This window comes from Calypte anna, chromosome 9 (assembly GCF_003957555.1).
Source record: "Calypte anna isolate BGI_N300 chromosome 9, bCalAnn1_v1.p, whole genome shotgun sequence".
Taxonomy (NCBI): domain Eukaryota; kingdom Metazoa; phylum Chordata; class Aves; order Apodiformes; family Trochilidae; genus Calypte; species Calypte anna.
Genome location: NC_044255.1, coordinates 15,156,711 through 15,176,381, shown reverse-complemented (window position 1 = coordinate 15,176,381; position 19,671 = coordinate 15,156,711). Strand labels below are relative to the sequence as shown.

At 43.9% G+C, this 19,671-nt stretch overlaps 1 protein-coding gene across 6 annotated transcripts in view; it reads left to right on the top strand.

Moving 5' to 3' along the window:
* LPP (LIM domain containing preferred translocation partner in lipoma) overlaps positions 1-19,671 on the top strand; it is a 320,606-nt gene that overhangs the window by 30,527 nt on the left and 270,408 nt on the right. The window contains exon 3 of one of the 6 annotated variants that reach the window (XM_030456338.1): positions 1,352-1,402. The exons of the other annotated variants lie outside the window; for them this stretch is intronic. The gene's annotated coding sequence lies outside the window, so the exon portion shown is untranslated. The remainder of the gene's footprint in view (positions 1-1,351; positions 1,403-19,671) is intronic. 6 annotated transcript variants of the gene reach the window in all.

The window sequence follows — 19,671 nt, the reverse complement described above, 5'->3', positions numbered from 1 at the left end:
ATAGCATGTAATTTTCCTTGGAAACTTTCCATGAAATTGAGGAGCTCTTTAAAAACGGGTAATTTAAATTGCATTTGAACACCGCTAATGGGTTGTTTGCATGGGAATTTTGGTCATTTCACAGCAGGTAGTTGTCTTCAGTACCCCTTAATTCACTTAAAAAATAAACAGATAAATCTCATCATGAGGAAGATGCTTTAGACAACTGGCCCAACTGTTGCTACTAAAAGGTGATACCATAGAAATTTTGCAAGAGCCAATTACATTCAGAGCCATTTATATCATTAGCAACAGCTCTTCCAGTGTTAAATGCATGGGAATTTTGTCTTTTTTAGCTAAAAAAAAAGCTTATTATTGCTAGAAGGTAGGAAAAAGCACTATCCCTGTTGCACCCACAAACATGAAGGTTGGGTGACTGGCGAGGCTCCTTCAGTCTCATGGAGCTGAAGTTTGCAGCCATGGGACTGACTCAGGAATGCAGCCTGCAACTCTGTCTTTATCACCTTGAATGAATCCTAACAATGTTTGGGATCTGGTTCTGGCTTATGCCAGTGAGAAACAACAGTGAGGTGGTGATCAGCTGTAGCTGCGGGCTATTTTTATTTAACTTATTAGTCTTGTTTTTTCCACTGTTTAATTCACTCTTCTACTACTATTTTACTCATAAAATGCCAGCGACTTTCATCAAAAGGCAATATCAGCCTAATTGCTGCTGATTGCACTGGGAACAGACTCTATAGGAAGGCAATTGCAAGTTACTTGTCTTCTGTTGCTGAATGAACATCCCGTTTTCCACACAGTTTTTGCAAATCCGTGGGCACACTTAGCATATGGAAGGGGGTTCCAGTATCAAAACAAATCTGGCCTCTTGTTTCTGGATGTGTAGGTTGTTTCTTAGAAGATGGAACCTTTAAAATCTGTCCCTGTGAGTATGGCTGTTAAATCATGCTATTTCTAGAGACATGAGGCAGCTGTCTGCACTGAGATAAGCTATAAAAAGGCAATGTTTTCCAAAAATGGCTTTTTTAGCTATACCTGTCACACAGATTGGCCAGTGGGAGTTCACCAGGAGTGTCTCCACTGCTGCCCTTTTATTCACAGGGTGCTGAGCAATGTGAAAACTTCTGGGCAAGTCTCCAGGGGCAGTGTTAAGCACCAGGTCATCAATCTGTCTCATGAAATGCAGCTAAGCAGAGCAGTGGATTCAGTGTGAAGGAAAGGGTGCTTGTTTGATTTGTTCTTACCTGATCTCCTGTCCTCGACTTTTGTCCTTAATTTTCATTATGTCTGTTTCGTTGCTGACTCAGTGACCATCTTTAATCACAGGGTGGTTTGTATGCCTCTCTTCCAGATCATTTACTTGAAGGCTGAGTTTCCTGTTTGCTGAGTCTGAGGAGAGCTGGTGAGTTCAGATGGAGCCAATAACAAAAATTGCTTTTTTTCCTGAGGGTCTGGATGAGGTTTCTCACAGTGTAATGGTGTTATCACTTATATTTCCTGATGCTCATGTTACCCACAGTGCTTTGTTAGCTCTCAGCTAATTCTCACAGAGATATACGAGTGTAAGAAGCCTACATCAGATAACCTTCTAGAGACTGTTAAGACTGTAGGGACAGAGAAGGACATGGCTTTTGAGCATGCTTCTAGTGAAGAATTTCTTAGATCTGGGAGGGCACTTGAGATTGATGTTTTGAAGAGACTGAGGTGAGGCCCCCATGTAGGTGAGAGGCTGGTGTGTAGGGGAAGTCAAAGTGTAAAGTCCACTCAGTGGATGAGTGGAGAAAGCCAGACACCAGCAACTTGGGTGTTAGGGAACCACAAACAACTCAGGTTCTCGTGAGATAAGGAACCAGTTGATAGCATCAACTCTGTGAATTGTCTAGCAAGTACTCTTACCCTCTTTTTTATTTTTTGGTTTAGCATTTTATCACACTGATCCCTGAGAAGTGCTACTGTGCAAATCCCCCATCTTGCACAGGCATTGTTGCCCAACAGCCAGCTTGCTTGACACATCAGCTCAAGCCTTAGTCACTTCTTGGTGTGTTGTGGGTAGTCTTTTCTTCATGAATTTCTTTTCTTTACCCCAGCCCAATTCACTCTTTTCCAACCTCCTTCCAAAGGCAGAGAAACACTTGAGTGCTGGAAGACAATGTGTCAGCATTGATAGATGCTCCCCCAGAAAACAGATTCATGTGTCTGCTTGTCCAGAAACCCACTGAAAACTCAATAGAAAGGAGGCATCTGAGTTTTGAAATAATCTCAGCAAGTTACTTCTTGATGTGTTCTCCCCTCAGGATGCTTCCACAAACTCCTTTACATACTGAAGTTTGATCTTATGGGTGAGCAGGGCTGGTAGAGGTCCCTTGTTTCCCCACCTCCATATCCCAACTATTTTTTGAAGAATGCTGATAAATTTAAGAGAGAGCCTTGTAGCTGAGAGATAAAGAAGGAAGTCTTATGGGCAGATTAGTTTGTGCTGGAGGGAAGGCAAACACTGAGGGAGCCCATGCTGAACTACCTTGAAATGCTAAAACTGCTCTTTATCATTAACCAACTCTGTCAATGTAGACTGTGCTTTAAAGAGGGGAAGAAGACAGTCCTTGTCTTACAGATTCTGCAATCCCAGGCAGACAAATATGGACTTGAAGGCCAGGTAAGGGAGGGCATGGGTGGTTGCTGGAGATTGAAATCCAGATAAAGTGGATTCCTAGAAGAAAAGGACTTCTGAGGTGGAATTTGTGGGTGATGAGAAGGGTCGTTAAAGTTTAGGTGGTTAAAGCTTAGGAGTGGATAGACAGAGGAGTGTAAACTGGTATAGAAGGAGGTGAGAGAGCCCAAAAGGAAAGAAGGTTGAAGAGGAGAGTAGAAAGTGAGAGAAGTAGGAGGGGGACAAAAGAACATCAAATCAGCTGTGGGAGGGGAGCCTGTGGGGTGCTCTAGATAAGAGTTGAGATGACCTTAATGTCTCTTCGTTGTGTGTTAAAAGCTGTGGTGTAAATCAGCTACTGGGATTAGTCATCTGCCAGGATGAGATGTACCAATTTCTTCTCTGAATGGAGAGTACTGCTCCTGGCTGAAGCCCACTGCTAGAAGATCTCTTGGCTGGGTTCAAATGCCCAAGTGTTTCTGGTGGGATGCTGGATGGTTACATGCTGTGCAATCCTGTGTGTGCACTACTGCCTTACCTTTATAGGCAAGTGTATAAGTCCTTTCTTCTTAATGCCATCAAATTAGTTCTCTAGGGTCTTAGATGACAAATCAGAGACTGACTTGTGTTTGTGTGTATATTTAATACGGCTGTGTGTGGTCTGAGTAGATTTTCCAGGGCAGCAGGATGCACTTGAGTGACATCTGGTGAGATGTGGGTGGGATCAGTGGTTATGTTGCGCTGTACCCGCTTCCCAGTAAAAGAGCAGTGATCTTTGCACAAAGGTCCTGTGAGCTAATTGCCATGGAATTGAACTGGGAAAAGTTGTTGGTAATCTGGTTCCTATGTATGCAGCTTTTAGTTCCCTAGAAAGGCCCTGGGACTTCCACAGCTTTTCCTTGTGGGTTTTATTTCATCCTCAAGGACTGCAGGAGTCAAAGAAGAATTTTCTGTCATCATTTGTATTTCCCTTTCTCTGATTTTTTAATTCCTTTTGGAAGTGGTTATCTTATTTTTGGCCTTTATACCCCTTATACCAAACTGCCTGTAGACTGGAAAAGTCACACAGTTCTCATGGAACAGCAGTAGTAGCTTCCCCAATTTGATCCCCCTTCAGCTTACTTATCTTTTTGGGAGGCTTGTTTCTGATCCCCATCTGGTTTTTGTGTCTCCTTTCACTGCTGATGCTTTCCAGATCTTCCTTCTGGTCCTGTAATCTCCCATCCTTCTAGTCCTTCAATCTCCCATCCTTCTAGTCCTGCAATCTCCCATCCTTCTAGTCCTGCAATCTCCCATCCTTCTAGTCCTTTCCTAATTACCCATTAGTTAGACACAATTGCTTGGTAGCCAGGGGTGTGGGAAAATGGGCATCTCTGGAGCTTGGTCCATCTACTGCTGCGGCACACTGTTCCAGCAAGAGAAAAACCTGAGTTTAGAACATCTGAAATTGCCCATTATCTTGGCTCATTTCTTGCAGTCCATAATTTAGGTGTGGGGAAGCAAGGGGAAGAGAAGGCGAATCACTCTAAAAATGACTCATTCCACAATAGATCGATACAAAATGTTCCATTACATTTTCATTGCCAAAAATTACTCCTTTTTCCCACCCCCCTCTTGTGAGATGCTGCATAAACTGATTTGCTAGACCTTGTGTTGGTGTCTTTTGGTGCACTTAAGTAGGTGGCAGGCCAGCAAAAGGGTGTCTGGGTTTTGGTTCGGACCTTACTTTCTGGGTGGGCTGAGGATGAGCATGGTGGAGATTACCTTCATTTGGAGAGGAGAGAGATTAATGGCTGCTCTCAGGGGATTTCATGTTGCTTGAGGCATGGAGCAGACCTGCTAGAAAGATGTCACTCCCAGCTTTTCTCTTTGGGAAGGAGGCCAAAGGATGTGCAAGGCATAAGGCAATATGAAGGGACATAATAGAAAGTATCATGGGATGTCTGCCAGCAGCCCCCTTGGGCTGGTTCCACTGATCACTCCCTTGGGCTGATGAGACATTTCAGTGGTGTGTCCTTGCTGAAGTCTGTTTCTGTTTGTTGGGGTGGAGGTGGAGATGCTGTGGTTTCTCTTTGCCTGTAGGTGTTTACAGAGTCATTAGGGTTTAAAGTATATTTAGGGCAGTGATATTACCCTCTGTTTACTGACTATTAAGGGAGAGAGACTAAGAGACTTGTTCAGAGCTTCACAGGTGTGTATAAGCATTCATATGTATGCATAAACGTATGTATATGTTCATATGTGGCAAGACAAGAATTGATCCAAGTTTCCTGATTCTCTTCGTCCTGTCATTCTTCGTGGGATCTTCAGGGTCACCTTTATGGTAGCCCTCCTCTAGCAGCTTGTCATTATTATGAGGGTACACAGCAAGATGATGTCCCCCAGGCCTCTTTCTGTCAGATGATGTCCACCCAGTGCTCGTATCTGGCATGCCAAGTGCTGCATGTCTGCAAATGGGATTAGAAATATCCCTGGGCTGACCTCAATGGCCTCTTCAGAAGACTGCAACTATTTGTGGTTATTAAACATCTTCCACCTGCCACTATTTGCTTGTAAACCTTGCAACAGTGCTTGATAAACCACCCCTACTGCTACGGGACAAATTAAGCCTGTGAGGGAGGTGTCTGAATTTGGGGGCACTTGTAAGGAGTCAGGTGATTTGGGATTCTGCATTGTGGTGGCAGGGGTGGGATCCAGGATGCTTGGCAGACCCTGGCGAGCTTTCTAGGTAGCTGCTGTTCTGCTTCAAAGCCACTATCATAGAAATGGAATGTTACAGGATCCAGGGTGTACTCCACTGTGTTTAAAGAGCAAATAAAGGTGGGAGAGAAAAAAGGAAAAGCCTCTAAGTGGTTTTGGGTGTTTTTTTAAGTGGTCAAACTGAGAAATTCCTGAGTGTATGCAATTAATGTCTGTTTAAACAGAAACTTCTTCAATAGCTGGAATATCAGCTCCTATGGAAGAGCTTGGTGGGTCTTTTTTATCTCTAAGTACCTGCCCCAGCAGGGTGTGCTGGGGGATGTCTCTGAAGGGTGTTTTCTGTTGGGCTTATTCCGTGTTTGCAAAGGGCGATGCCCTCCCTCATTCCCAGCTTACTTCCACCTCTCTGATTGTGTAAGGGCAAAAGTGGTATGTTCATACAAAAACTCACCCATTTGGGTCATGAGAATCAGAAGCCTGATGTAATTTGTTTTGGTGGTGTCATTTGATGATATGTACATTGTGTATGTATGTAGATATATGTTTAATTTTCTACAGCATCTGAGAGGGGAAGGTATAGCATACTGGTATTTCTCAGGGCTTCAGACAACATACCAAGGTGGTATGATTTACTCTTAATTACACAGGAATAAATTGCAGAAGGGCTTTTCTTCTATGTAAGCAGGATGAGCTGTCTTGAGCAGGCTGCTCTCCCTGCATGGCTATTCTAGTGAAAGCCTGTGAAGTGTCAGAATAAAATTGCTGAGGAATGGGGTAAGTGGAGGTAGAACAGGAAAAATCTTTTGGGGCATGATATGCCCATTAAAACTTCACAGGTCTTACTAGCAGTATGAATGTTAAACCAGGAAAAAAAAAAAATGGAAGAAAGGCATCAGGATATTTCAAGAGTGCTGTGCTGAGCGGTGACTGTGGAGCAGTCACTCTTTTAAGCCTCACTGAGCTTAAGAGTGCAGTGAACACCACCATCACCTTCCTGGTTAGCTAAAGCAGTGATCTGGGGCTTTCTGCTTATACTGAAACATGCAAAAATACACTTTTCCCCCTTTCCCTCTTGTCCTTTCCATTGAAAAACATAATCTAAGTGCCTTTGCAGTGTTTTGGGTGCATGCTTGTTTAGAGGCTCCTTTGTTATTTTGCTGCCTCCTTCACAAGTAGCCCAGCCATAAGGAGTAGTCTGCAGAACCTGCTGCAGGGGGGCTACACTGTACCTGAGCCTGATGTACCGAGCTCCTTGAACCCCCATCACAGGTGGGAATGGCAAAGTGTGGTACCTCACAGCCTGCTCTGTAAAGGCTGTTCTTCTCAGAGTATAAACGAACCATGTTCAATTCCTTACAGTTTATAAGACTTTAAAAGCTTGATATGGACACGATGTTCCTCCCCAAGTCTCTGGATCTCATTTGTTGCTCCCAAGTGCTGGAATTAATGTGGAGCAAATTCTGAAAAGTTTGAACATACTGCAGTCTCCTTCTAATACATCTTTTTTTCCCCAGACAAGCATACAGATATATTCAGCCCTCTCTCTCTGCTTTCCTTCCTCCTCCCAGCCTTGAGACGGTCCTGCTATTGTGGACTGCTCTTGTCATGCACAAGTGTGTTGTGTTTTTTCCTGGAGAAAGAACCATTCATTGCTGATTTGCCTCCAACTCATTGTCCTTGCACTCTTGAATAATATGCACATTAAGCAGGTGGAGCTGATACAATCACTTTGAAGCCGCTGACAGCAACTGGGTCAGATCCTTTCTCACCATTTTCTGACACAGGAGAAAATAAAGAACACAAGAAGGCAAAATACACAAGTTTTCCCCTGTCTCCCCTCCTCAATCCCCAGACTGTGGTTTCCTCAACAACAGAAAAAGAAGTCTCAGCCTGTTTCATGGAAGAAGCTGAATTTCTTAGTCAACATTTCCATGTGTGACTGTTTTAAAAATAAAAAAAAAAAAGGAAGGAAGAAAAAAGGGCAGAGAGGCTGCATGTGGTCTGGCAGGCAGCCAGGCAAGGAGTGCTTTTTGGGGTTATTATTAGGTAGATAACTGTATCAAGAGCTTAAACATCAACCTGGTTCTGAAGGCTGCAGTTCTCTGCTTGAAAGGCTGATTCTGTTTGATGCTCATGAAAAAATGTATTGTACTATCTCAAACCACTTTTGCCCCCACTCCTATCACCCCTTCCTGCAATAACTCCAGTGCCAGGAGGGTTCCTGGGAAGTAATTACAGTTGCTCCCTGAGGAGGTATTGCTGGGTTGAATTCTAAATCCTTTTCTGTTCGTGTGAGAAGTTTGTTGTTCCTGCTTCTAATTAGGAAACTATACCTAGAGTTTGCACAGGTCAGATGAAGGCATCCCTGAGTGAACTGAATGGCCCTGAAGATCTTCTCACCAGTTCCTAGGACCATCTCAGCAAGAAGGGAGAAAGTTTGGAGTCTGGTTTGGAAGGTGTATACAGAAGGGTTCTCAGGGATATGAGGAAACCCCTCACTGGCACTGCAGTGCTTGTAACAGAGAGGACGCATGGGAGAGATGGAGGGACAGACTGATGATCCTTCAGAATTGTGATGGCAGTACTTAACACACTTGAGTAGCATGAGTTGATGGAGTGATGCATGGAGCAGGGTGACACTGGCAGAGTTGCTGGCTGGGAAGTTTCTTCTCAAGTGCTTTGAGACCAGCCAAAGAATGTCTGTTTGTAATGCCGCTAGATACCACGTATCTGTCTATGTTCCCATCTATAGAAGGTATGTGCAGGGCTATATATAAATGCTATGGTGGCTGGTATTTTGGCTGATACACTCACAGTTTTGTGCCACATTGAGAGATTTAAAAATATCTCTGTTCCAGGAACATCTATACCATGGCAGATGTCATCCGGCATGGGGAGTAGCTTCTGAGAAGGGAGCACAACATTATTACTATGAGCTTTTGTAGTCTATTAGATTATTTATTGCTTCATTGCCACCATAAGACATGTGAGGTGCATTATTTCTGCCTGTCAGTTTTTTTCACACATGCAGGCAGGCAGCATCTGTCACTCCTCCCTGCAAGTCACTAGCTTTCATTCTCAATGAACTGTCTTTCCAGCTGGAAGGAAGGCAAAATAAAGGTTTCAGGACTACATGAAGCTGATGAGCATGGAGTTCATTAACAATTATTTACCTTGGAGTTCTGCCTCTGAGAGCTGTCTAGAATTTGGATCCTTCTTGGCCAAGACACAGCCACTTCGTGCCTGCTGTTGTTTTATTTCAAGGCAAGTCAGTCGACCTGTTGTGTCAGGCCCTGCAGAAACCTGTTATGAGTCAGACCTGTCTCGGCTGCACGAGACAAAGAGTAGGATAGGAAACAAATGAGAAATGACTTGCTTATTACTTTCTTTTGGGAGTAGCTCTTGGATTCCCCTGCCTCATCCCTAGGACCTGTCAGAGTGTGAGCAAGTCCCGATTTTGTGTCCTTGCAGAGCTGTGGGGTTCTTGTGGTGGTTGTGAAGCATTGGCTGTGCCAGCTGTGTTATCATGGAAGTAGTCACAAAAAAGCTGGCATTGTCAGAAAGCTCTATACCTGGGTTTCTTGTTTTCAGTTGCCCTGTGAGGTATTGATGTCCTGCTCAAATCCTCGCTTACGTGCTGGGGTGGGATATTTGTCCTGTAGCCAAAAGCAGGGGAGCCAAAATTTTCCCTTCTATATTAGTGAGGATGGGGACTTTGCATATGGGTCTATCTCCCGTGTTCACTGGTGAGGGGAAAAAAACCCCAAAGCCTTAGTGGAGCAGCAAAGGTTTGGAAATTGAGATTAGGAGCAGTGAGCTCTTATGAAGATGGACCAGGTAGGAAGAGGACTGTCAGGGTTGTTACTTGCCTGAGCCCTGCAGATGTGCCATGTTCTCTGCCCAGTTTGCTTGAGGTAGCCTGGAGCTCCACAGAACTGGCCTCACGAGTCACCATTGCCATGACATTGGTGCTTTGGGAGATGCTGAACAGACAGAGGGTTTCTGCTTTCTGCTCAAGGGCAGGCCCAGAGCAGAAGTGGCTTTATGCCTTCTGGAGGCACAAGAGACTGACTGTTGGGTCTGAACCAAGGTAGAGCCTCAGCTTTTTCTATCACTTTATGCAGTCCATCGTTAATATCAGAAGCAGAGGGATGTTTGTTGTTCCTGCAGTTGGGTTTCTCTGCAGTTCTCCTATTTGTTGCCTACAGTTCTGGCCTACGCTCACTCACTCTTGTGAGGCCAATGTACACAAGCAGTGTTTCAAATTAGATTAAACTTGGTACCTCCTTCTAATCTGGAGACAGACCTTCTGTGTTTTCCTGACAGAATTGTTGGGAGGGACACATCTTGGTGCTGTCTCATACCTGCCATAGCAGTAACATCAGGTTGTTTCACACCTCATCCATCCACCCCTGGGTCCACCTCTGCTCATGGTCAGCAGATGCTGAAGGAGGAGCTATTGGCTTCCCTGGCTTGCTAGCCAGGAGGCATGGCTGAAATAAGCCCTGACCTTGCACCACACCCTTCCTGCTCTGACCTTGAAAAAAACCCCTGAGCATCCCCAGTGCGGCTCTGCTGGTGGATGAAAACAAAATATATAGAAAGCTTTGGCATTGTGGCCCTGCACTGGGAGAACTGAGAATAGGAGGGGTGGAAACATAGCTACAGTATCGCCTCCCCACGTGCCAGGAAGCAGCCCAGCATCGGGGTGAAAGACGAGCAAGGTCTAGCGGGGTCGGAGGAGCTGGTAGCCCCGGCCTGGCTGCACATTCTGTACATTCTGCAGCCCCACAGCACGTGGGGCCACCCAGCAGCCTTAGGCTGTGCTGCCAGGCATGCAGCTTCACTGGTATTTCATTCTCATGATACCCACTAGGGCTCTCTGCTTCCCTCCCCCTGCCCCTGGTGTGCTTTTTGAGGTGCACTTGTTTATCCATCGGGGCTCTTCAGCCTATAAACAGGATGTCTCTCTGTTTCCTTTCAGCTTAGTAACACTAAACCACTTCAAGTGCAGATAACACTTGAGTAACCTTCCTCCTGGCTGAAAGAGCCTTGTGTTGGTCATAGCTAGCTCCAGATGAGACAGCTCATGCCTAAATATATACATATATACATATACATATTTATTTAATATATGGATGTAGTATGAGTTGGCCATGGTGAACACATTCACATTACTGAAAAGGAAGTAAGTGCATGTTTTAGGCTGGGTGGCTGTAACAAGACACTGATTTAAACCTGATCCTTAGCTTCCATTTTGTAAAATCAAGCTATTGTATAAATCCGTAAGCCTGTGAAACCTTTTGGGGGAAAAATGTCTGCAGTTTATTTTGTTTAAATGTTGCTTCTAAGGCTTTTCTCACTATGATGGAGACCTGGATACCAAGAACCTGACAGTGAAATGGAGCATACAGAAAAGGATTGCATTAGCTAGTACTTGTAATGCTGAATGAAATTTTCAAGGGGAAAAAAAAATAAGAAAAATACTAACACTTATTTCAAGAAATTGTCTCCCTTTAAAAAAGCAGTGTTCAGCCTTTGTGAAAGCATCATGGATAAATTTTTCTGAATTCCTTTTTGTCTGGGACCTTGCAATCACAAATAATAGTAACAATCAAGATGGAGTTTTCATTTGAGACGTCAAGGTCTTAGCTTCAATGTTTAAGATGTTCAGTGATTTCTGTTGGTTGTAATCTTGTTTTAAGCTCTGCCTTATAGCAGGTCTTTTATAGTTCCTACTTGCTTAATCTGTGTCTTCCCTTAATATCTAATCTTTCATTTAAAATAAACTTAAGGTTCTAGGCCACTTGGTTGTGTAGAAAAGGTTTGGGAAATGGACTGCATTGTGTAGAGTGCTGGTAGGGGGAAAACATTAAACACATTAGTTTTTATTTTGTTTAAGCTAATCTTACCAACCTGGAGGCTAGACTGATGGTTTTTTGACATTAGAGGTTGAAAAGTAGGTGTCTAGAAAAGAAGTGAATGGTGTCTGATTTTTCTTGGGTTGGTGTGCCCTTAGTTCAAGAGAAATGTCAGTGAGAGCTTATGCTTTCCTGAAGGTTTTAAGCTTCTACCCAGCACTTTAACTGGGTTGTCAGATCAACACATCGTCTCATTTACAAAGCTGTACTGTGGATCTGTTACCGAGCTGTGGTTCAGAATAGCTGGTGAGGAACAAGTTGTTCTGCCACAGCTCTTCTGTGAGCGCTTCATATGCGTGCTGCTTCATTCCAAAATGAACATGCCTTCTTTGACTTAGTTCAGACTATTTTGGAAGGTAGAGTAAGCTAAAACGCAGAGCAAAAAAAAAAAAGCTCTGCTTTTCCTAAGTAAGGTGATCTGCACTGAGCAAATTTTCTATGAGCTCTTTATGTTTTGAAGTTTGCTGCCTACCCAGACATGCAGATCCCAAGCCACTTGGCTGGCCCTGAAATTCTTGCAATTCATTTTATGGTAACAGGTAGTCCTTAGGAGATGAGCTGTTTTCTATAAAAGCTGTGTGATGCTGATTTTAATTAAGGGGTCAGTGTGCTTGCCTTCCCTGCCCCTGCTTGGCATATTGTCCTTTTGTATGAGCAGGCTGGGTGAGTGACAGAACGTACTTGCACCCGGGTGCATAAGGGATAGACACAAATGAATTGGGTGATAAAGCTGATGTTCCACCTGCCATACAGATGCCATTTAAATAAAGATGTCTCTCTGATCCTGAAAGCATTTACCCATCACAAGGGCTGGCAGCTCTGGGTACTATTTAAGCTGTTTTGCTTAGCTCATGGAAAACAGGAGTAGATTTCAGTGTTGCCTTTCTGGGTGGGCAGTGTGACATTGTGAGCAGTCATGGGCTTCTTGGCCAGTGAGAAACCCTCACAGAGTTCGTGGCCAGGGTAGCAGGCAGTGCTGAAGGAGTGGCTGATGCTCTGCAGCAGAACCTGGGCTTCTGCAGTAGCCTGTCCCTCCAGAATGCTGGGGTAGTGAGGGGATGCTGAGATAGAATTTTTCTTTCCCACAGAGCTGTGTAAGCCCTCCTGCCTTCTGTTTAGCGTGGTGTTACCCAACTGTCACGACTTCTCTGGTAACAGCTACATCTAATTCATTTAGCAATACTGATTGAAAAGTAATAGAATGTATTGTCCAATCATCTTAGTAGATATTTCTCTACAGTATTTGAACATTGTAGTGAAAGAAATATAATTGAAAGTGCTGCTACTGCATTAAACAGTAAGGGCAGTATTGCATCAAGCTAAAGGAGAAAGATAAACTGATTAGTTTCCTCACCATTTCACTCCTACATGCTCTTGTTAACATTTAAGGTGGAAAAAGTCATCTGATTTGAAAAATGTCACTTGGTTAAAGAGAATAAAAACAACTAAGCAACCTAAAAGTCTAAGCAAATGTTTACTACATTGTGTGGTGAGTGGCATTGTAGGATGTACACAAAAACAATGCTTGTGAGTTAGACTGCAGGAAGGAGAAGAGGGCAGCAACATGCTGGGGCTGGATATGGCACAGTCAGTGGTTCTGGAGTGAAAACAAGGTGGTGTAAGTTGTTCCTCCTGCCAAAACCAAGATGTGTTGATTCAGTCCATGGGCTGGTAAAATATGAGAGGAGCAATGGTTAATTTGGTGGTGAAAAAAAAAAAAAAAGATTAAAAAAAAACCAAAACAAAACCCCAATAAAATAAAACACAAACCACAAGAATGTTACTGTGAGCGGGGAATTAATTTGGAGTTTGGAAGAAAGGTATTGCAAATGCTGGGACAGTGCAAGGCTGTCACAGTGCTTCCCATCATCACTGTTGGAGCAGAGGGTGCTGCTGTGCATGGGTCAAAACTAGCACCATGGGTGGAAAATGGGAAGTGCTTTTGCATGAGGGAAAAATTTAGAAAGAAACAGCAAAAGCACCTCCTGTTTTTGACAAAAAATAACTCCTAATCACCTTCCCCCCCTGCCCCTGGTAAAAACCACAGACCTCTCCAGAATCTAAACTTTCAAGCTTTCTAGTTCCTCTTTGGTTTAAGAAGAACAATACAACACAAAGCTCTCTCCCATACAAAACACCAAAATACTGACTAAACATAATGCACAGCATTGTTACTTTGTGGTGAGAAATAAGCACAGTTGTACTGTGAATAAACTGATGGTGTGCTGCCCAGATGCTCACTGCTGCTCCATGACACTGTGTGGGTTTCCTGGGAGGAGGTAGATTAAGTTTCTTGAAGATTTTTTTTAGTGCTGGTAGATGCTGCTGTAGTCTGCATTTTAGCATAATGCCCTTAGCTGGTTGTGCTAGTTGTCTCTGCTTTGTGTACTTTTTAACCCAACAGTGCTCAGCCTTCCTTGAGATTTTTACCCTCCTACTGTCAGCTGCATCGTTAGGTAATTCCGTTTGGTTGATAATCCCTGACCTCAAACTCTTACAGATTTACTCCTGATTTAAGGAATTTTCACCTACCTCGTGCTACCTGGTGACAAGTTTTCCCCTCTCAAGCTTCTTCTGCCTTTCCCAAAGACCAGATCTCCTTGATTGGGTTTTCTCTTTCTCTTTTTTTTTTCCTTGTGAAAGTAAATAATGCACAAACTGCAAACAGGAGGTAGAATTGCAGATGAGGAGCTGACCTGTACGTCCTTGTTGATTTGGTTACACTCCTGGTGGGGGCAGAAAACAGCTTCTCAAGAAGGTATAATTAGTTCTTCTGGCTCAAACTGGTGCAAGGATAAAGTTACTCTGTGCCTCAGCTTCCCTTTGTAGTAAGTGGTGCTGTGGAAACCTCCTCCTGGGTGTTGTACAACAGTAGCTCAGTCTCAGACAGACTATGGCAATGATGGCTGTGGAAAGACCTCCTTCTGATGAGACCAAGAGGAAGCAAATGGGAAATACTCAATGTGTTTGCAAAGAAAAAGAACCCAGAGAGTCCTTTGATCTCAGTTTTTTGTGGGTTTCCCTTTATTTTGCTTGCTCATGCTCCCCGGAGTATTTCTGGAGGAGCTCCAGAATTCAGCCTTGGTGAAATCCACCTTCAGACCTGTGGGCCACATTCCCAGTGGGGCTGAGTGTGAGTGGAGAGATCTCTGGTCCTGGGAGAGACACTGCTCTTTTTCTGCCTGCCTGGACCAGTTCCTAAAACAAACTACCTAAAGCATGGCCAGGCAGATTAAGTGTTTCCCCTACCCAGTAGTATTTGTTGTCATGTAAAGCTGGAATGGTTCCTAGAAAGCATTAAAACACAAATAATATTAACCAGAACTGAGAGAGAACAGCCAGTTGGTCGGAAATGAGAAATATGTTACGGTGAGAATGGGTCAGTAGGAACGAGGCTATCTGCTTTCTACTACTAAATCCCTCGAGAGCCTCAGCGAAGCCCGGTCCAATAGGACAGGGCATGAACAGAGCACTTGCCTGTGCCAGGGTGGGACTGTGAGACTGCAATTATGGGTGATGCTGCTGAACTGGAGCATACTGGGCAAAGCTGGTCGTAGAATCATGGAATGGTTTGGGTTGGAAGGGATATTAAAGATCATCTAGTTCCAAATGCCTTGCAATGGTCAGGGACACTCATCCGACCCCTGAGATTGTTGGTTGAGGAGTCTGTCCCTCTGACTCAACTTATCTGCCTGTTGGCTGGGACTGATCCAGCCCACCTAACCCAAGGAGGCTTAAAAAGGGCATTTCTTTGTAAGGCATCTTTGTTAGGATCCTGAGAGGTGTCATGCTAATCACATGCAAAGTGCTGTTCATTGAATGCATCAACTGTTTATTTATTGAGATATTTACTTGGATAATAATATTTTCTCCCCTTTCCTCCAACATAAAGCACACTTGGTAAGTCATGTGAGTGCTTGTGAAGCCAAAGGGACAGTCAGCCCTTTTAATCTGTGCTGTAATGGAATAAATAACCCACTGGGCTAATTCCTGACAAGCTTGTCCTAATCTCACCTCATCCTCATCTGTGTTCACACACGCAAATGCATGTCGTCATCAGTATGTAATGTGCTTCTTTCCCTTTCTTGCAGCTTAAATGGGTAAATCCTACAAGACTAAAGCTTTGGAGATTGAAATTGCCTCACGTTGGTGGTCTTGGACACATGATTCAAGTATCTGAAGGATAGCTTGAAAGGATGGCGTTGGGTTCAAAGAACATATATTCCCTTCTGTCCAAATTTCATACTATAATTTGAGGAAAATCATGTTTATCAGTTTTGCTTCATATTAAACAGATGTGTCCATTCATGTTTGTGTTTCAAAGTAGTTAGTTTCTACCATGGTTTCTAAAGACTTCCCTGCAGTAAACCAGGAGAGAAAGGAACTACTGAAAATCACTGATTTTTAAAATATATATTTTTAATATACTGAAGAAGTGGGCAAGGGACTTAGCGCAAGCATAGGTCCTGAAACTGCCTGTATTTTTTCTAGTCTTACCCTTTGTTGATATTTAATTGAACTTGATCATAGAAAGAGTTTGTTGCCCTTGCTTTGAGATGGGAAGTTGATCCTTCTCTTGGCTCTGTCGCTCCTGTTCTTATTTTCTCTGTTGTCACCTTTGAAGGAAGACGTGTTTCTGTGAAAGGGCTGAGCAGGGCAGGCAGGCTTCTGGTCTCTTTCCCTAATAAAAATCCATATTTAAATGGCATAGGCAGTAAATTTTTCTGTTTTCTTTTCACTCCGGGATGTTTCTATTCTTGTGGGAGGCAGGCTGGGATGCTGCACTTCCCTTGGGGCAGGTTTGCATCGATTGCTCTCCTTGTCCCTGCAGTCATGATGTGATAGCTAATTGTTTCTGCAGTTTGTCTGATTGGCAGATAATTTGACATCTGTGTGTTTTGGGAGGGGGAGGCAGACATTTAGCCTTCAGTTGGAGCAAGGCTTGGCAGCACTGTACATCTTGCAAGACTTGCACAGAGACTTTCCAGTTCAAGCCCCCTGACCCCTTGCTGTGCCAGTGCAGGTTGAGACTTCTCCCCAGCTCTGCAAGCCCCTGTGCTGCTGGAGAGGGAGGACTGCATTGCACAGGGTGCAGGAAGTCCCAGGGGGAAAAGCCTGAAGCCCTGAAGTTGTAGTGGGGAACAGTGTCCCTCTTCATAGCAGCCCTGGTGAGCACAAGCTTTGGTCTTGGCTTGGGGCACAAAACTGACAAGTCAGGCAGCAATATTGCTCCTGGAGCCTGTTTTGTCATGTTAAGAAGTTGTTTAAAAAGGCCTGTGTGGATTTGAATCCAGAGCCAATCCCAGGCACAGAAAAGTTTTTTGTGCACTGTGAGAGTGGGGTTTGCTGCCCTGGTCCTTTCTGGCTGCCTGGTAAAGGGCTTGATCTTGGGACCTTGAGATCTTGAATCATCAGCAATCTCTTATTGTAATATTTTCACTGGATGGCATCCAAAAGAAAGAGAGGCATTTCAGGAGACAAAATGAAGTAGTATTGCATTGCTGAGCAGAGTTTTGAAGCAGAGTTTGCTTTTGTTCATGTGAGGCTCCCCCAAATTTAGAGTTGTACAGAACCATTGGGCTCGTAGATTCCAAAAGTGGGATGCAGAATTTGACGTCTTACTCTGAAGTGTTTTTTCTCCCATGCCAACTTCAGCATGGCAGAGTTTGTTATTCCCTTATCTGGGTGCTTTGGGTGTGATCATTTACACAGGAGAAGGGCCAGAGCTTGGAAAAGATACTGTACATCACTCTTCTGGGCAAGTAGCACAAGGGGTGGGTGGATGTGTGAGCAGCTGTGCTGTAATGTGGGTCATTGAGGAAAGGAAAAGGGTGAGGCCCACTAACCTTAAAGAAGTTTAGGCTCTTGCCTGGGCTAGTATAATAATCATCAGTGTCAACATCTGGCCCATCAATTCTTCTGTTAGAAATTGAATTCTCTGTGGGATTCTCTTTTCAGGCCAGAAAAGAGAAACAGTGTGCCCCTACACAGGCACTCAGCACGGATGCTGTAGTTGTTTGCTAAGCTGACATATATAATAATAATTTATTATGTTGCTTTAAGAATGGGCAGAATGGGAAAACCAAGCCTCTGTATAGTAGTTCTTTTCTATCAGACAAGCTGTAGAATGATGTGGTTGCCATTAACTGTAGTAGCAAGGCAGTAGCTGGTGAGGGGAGGCATTGGGCAAAGAGGGTTTTTTTTGCCTAGGGTTCTGTTTTGAAACACAAGAGTTCCTTGATGATAGGTCTAGTTCAGCTGCCTTTTGGTCATTGTTGTAGTCTCTTAGTTCACATTGCTGGGCAGGACTAAAGGGTGCTTTCTGTCACTTTTTGCATTTATATTGTTGTCCTGGGCTTCAGAAGACCCCAGGAATCTGAGAGACCAGAAATTACATCAGTTGCAGATGCCCAGTATAGAAGTGTGGTGGAAGACCGGGAGGAAATCATTGTCTTCCTCATGGAGAGGGACCAAACTGTTTTGACCTATTTGAAGCTGAGAAACTTCTTGGTTTTGTGTGGGTCTCTTTCCTTTGTACATGTGGACAAAACCCTGTGGCCTTTTGCACCACAATCCAAACCCCTTTAGGCAAAGTGATGGCTTAGAAGGGAGAAGTGAAAGATCCTCCTGAATCCTGCTGTGTGTGCACAGCTCAAGGCTGGTCCACAATGTGGTCCATAGCAGATGCAACTGAGCCCAGGGAGATCTCAGATGTGCAGCTCCAGTGTTTTGTAGTGTGTCTCATCAGTCTTTGTGTCACTTACCAAGTCTGAAAACTAGAGCTTACACTGCATAAAGTCCCTGTCCCAGATAAAGCACTTCCAAATCTCACCATGGCTATTTAAAGGTCTGGGTGAAACATTTTGGTTCATAGGTGTGCACAAAATTAGGGCAGTTTGGTTTGCAGCTAGGCTGAGGAGCCAGAGCTATGCTGGGGGCATGAGCTGGATGTGTGCATGTGTGTATGCAGCATCCCTACAAACAGGATCTGGTTTAAGAGAGTATTTCTGTACATGAAAGGATGTAAATATATGCATATATGTTCTATGGAAGTCAAAGCAACTTAAGCGCATATTAAAGTTAATCACATGCTTAAGTGATTTTCTGCATTGTCCTGGATCTGGAATGGCACATACAGCTGCCTTGAGCTGGGATTCACAGCGCTGTTGTGTACTACCTTCCCAAGGGAGATGATGATGGATTTATTTTAACTTCTTCCCTTGAAGACCACCTGGTTTGGCCTTACCACTATGGAAGTTATTGGAAAAGATGATGTGAAAAGTTAAGGCACTCTGAGCAGCCCAGTCCTTTTGAAATGCCTCAGAGAGTTTGTACCATTCATTTCAGAAGGGTTCTGCATAGCAAGGATACCGCTGTAACAAGGGAGTTTCACTGAAGGATACTGTTGAAGTCAAAGTTGTGTCTGGTGTGTTCAGAATGACAGCCTTCTTGAAATTGGTGCTGTGTAATGTGCTACTATAGGTTCCTTTTCTTCAATGTCTTTTTATTTTATTTTACTTTTTGCTTCCTGAAGTCTTTTTGCAATGAGTGGAATGCTTGCAGCATGGATTTGAATGGGATATTTTGTAATAAGAATAATAAGCAGGTGCACTGCATAATATGTAAGTGAAAAGCTACTGCCCAGAAAGAAAAAGTAATGTGGTTACTGCTGCATCTTTTCCCCATTTGAACATTGTTCCTCAGGCATTTATGGGTTTCCCGGTGCATGAGCTTAATTTAAGATAAATTCCTCTTCTGGTGGGTCGGACACTGCTTCTGAATTGATTTTTCAGTAGAACATATATATCTATATAAATGGTGCTGATGTATAGGTTCTTCGTAAGAAAACTAACACTTTGCCTGGAAATAACAGGATCATTTGATGAATGCTTGAGCATTGCTGATGAAAAGGAGTGGGAGAGGAAATTACCCTTAATAAGGAGTTTAAGTGACATTTTTCTTGCAGAATGCCACTGTGTTTGATTTTCACAGAAAGAAGAAATCAAAGGTGTTCACGAGTCAGGTGCAGTGCAGCTGGGTGCCTGCAGACTTGCCTTGGCTCTTTTCCTGTGTTCATTTTCAGTGGTTTGCTATGGCCCTGCTACAGCAGGATGGGGTCCTCCATTCTGCTACACCTTGATAAAGTATAAAAGACATTGGTCCTGTCCTGGCCAGCTTACCATCCAACCAACAAGCAACATTCTTGCCCCTTCCTTGCCCTACTCTAGGTTGGTACTTCCTGGACTTCAACAGCCCTGGTCAGCAGCATCACTTGCTGTCTGAGGTCAGCCCAGCAGATGAAGTGCTCCTGGAGTTTCAGTCCATGTTTGCAAAGCTCTATCTGTTCTTGTGTTTGATGTCCCAGCTTGGTCTTGCTGGGAACAAACTCTTGTCTTGACCTCC